This window comes from Hemiscyllium ocellatum, chromosome 33 (assembly GCF_020745735.1).
Source record: "Hemiscyllium ocellatum isolate sHemOce1 chromosome 33, sHemOce1.pat.X.cur, whole genome shotgun sequence".
NCBI lineage: Eukaryota > Metazoa > Chordata > Chondrichthyes > Orectolobiformes > Hemiscylliidae > Hemiscyllium > Hemiscyllium ocellatum.
The window spans coordinates 31066057-31068676 of record NC_083433.1 but is presented as its reverse complement, the minus strand read 5'-3'; positions in this window follow the sequence as shown (position 1 = coordinate 31068676).

Genomic DNA, 2620 nt, shown 5'->3' with positions numbered 1-2620 from the left:
CGCACCACCATTCTTCCTGTCATTTCAGCACACGACCATGCCAGTTGTCACTTCAACATACCACCACACTCCCCGTCACTTCAAAACACCACTACGCTCCCTGTGGCTCCAACACACCACCACGCGCCCTATCACTTCAACACTCCACCACACTCCAAGCAATTCAACAAAGCACCACGCTCCCTGTCACTTCAACCCCACAAAACACTCCCTGTCACTCCAACACACCACCATACTCCCCATCGATTCAACACACCACCACGTCCCTGTAACTTCACAAACTCCCGCACTCGCTGTCACTTCACACACCACCACACTCCCCGTCACTTCAAAACACCACTATGCTCCCTGTGGCTCCAACATACCACCACACTCCCTGTCATTTCAGCACACCACCACACTCCCTGTCACTTCAACATAACACCACCGCACTCCCTGACACTTCAACACATCACCACACCCCCTGTCACTTCAACATAACACCACACTCCCTGTCATTTCAACACACCACCACACTTCCTGTCCTTTCAACATAACACCACACTCCCTGTCACTTCAACGCACCACCACGCTCCCTGTCTCTCCAACACACCATCACACTCCCTGTCACTTCAACACACCACCACGCACCTTGTCACTTCAGCACACCACCACGCACCTTGTCACTTCAACACACCACCACGCTCCCAGCACTTCAACACACCACTACACACCCTGTCACTTCAACACACCACCACACTCCCTGTCGCTTCAACACACCACCACACTCCCTGAAACTTCACATAACACCACACTCCCTGTCACTTCAACGCACCACCACGCTCCCTGTCTCTCCAACACACCATCACACTCCCTGTCACTTCAACACACCACCACGCACCTTGTCACTTCAGCACACCACCACACTCCCTGTCACTTCAACACACCACCACGCTCACTGTCACTTCAACACACCACCACGCTCCCTGTCTCTCCAACACACCACCACACTCCCAAGTCAATTCAACACACCATCACACTCCCTGTCACTTCAACACACCATCACGCAACTTGTCACTTCAACACACCACCACGTTCCCAGTGCATCAACACACCACCAGACTCCCTGTCGCTCCAACACACCACCACACTCCCTGTCTCTCCAACACACCACCACACTCCCTGTCACTTCAACACACCACAACACTCCCCATCACTTCAAAACACCACCACACTCCCTGTCACTTCAACGCACCACCACACACCCTGTCTTTCCAACACACCATTACACTCCCTGTCACATTAAAACACCACCTCACTCCCTGTGGCTTCAACACACCACCACATTCCCTGTCACTTCAACACACCACCATATTCCCTGCCACTTCAACACCACCAAACTACCTGTTCTTTCAACACACCACCACACTTCCTGTCCTTTCAACATAACACCACACTCCCTGTCACTTCAAAACACCACCACACTCCCTGTCTCTCCAACACACCACCACACTCCCAAGTCAATTCAACACACCATCACACTCCCTGTCACTTCAACACACCACCACGCACCTTGTCACTTCAACACACCACCACGTTCCCAGTGCATCAACACACCACCAGACTCCCTGTCACTTCAACACACCAATACGCACCTTGTCAGTTCAGCACACCACCACGCACCTTGTCACTTCAACACACCACCACGTTCCCAGCACTTCAACACACCACCACACACCCTGTCACTTCAACACACCACCACACTCCCTGTCGCTTCAACACACCACCACACTCCCTGAAACTTCACATAACACCACACTCCCTGTCACTTCAAAACACCACCACACTCCCTGTCACTTCAACACACCACCACACTCACTGTCACTTCAACACACCACCACGCACCTTGTCACTTCAACACACCACCACGTTCCCAGTGCATCAACACACCACCAGACTCCATGTCGCTCCAACGCACCACCACACTCCCTGTCTCTCCAACACACCACCACACTCCCTGTCGCTTCAACAAACCACCAAACCCCCTGTCATATCAACACACCACAACACTCCCCATCACTTCAAAACACCACCACACTCCCTGTCACTTCAACGCACCAACACACACCCTGTCTTTTCAACACACCATTACACTCCCTGTCACATTAAAACACCACATCACTCCCTGTCGCTTCAACACACCACCACGCTCCCTGTCACTTCAACACACCACCTCACTCCCTGTCACTTTTAAACACCATCACGCTCCCTGTAACTTCAATACTTCACCATGTTCCCTGTCGCTTCAACACACCACCACGCTCCCTGTCACTTCAACACACCATCACTCTCCCAGTCGCTTCAACACACCACCACACTCCCTGTCGCTTCAGTACACCACCACTCTCCCAGTCGCTTCAACACACCGCCACACTCCCTGTCGCTTCAACACACCACCACACTCCCTGTTGTTTCAACACACCACCACGCTCCCTGACACTTCAACACACTACCACGCTCCCTGTCGCTTCAACGCACCACCACACTCACTCTCGCTTCAAAACACCACACTCCCTGTCGCTCTAACACTCCACCACACTCCCAGTCACTTCAACACACTACCACACTCCCTGTCATTTCA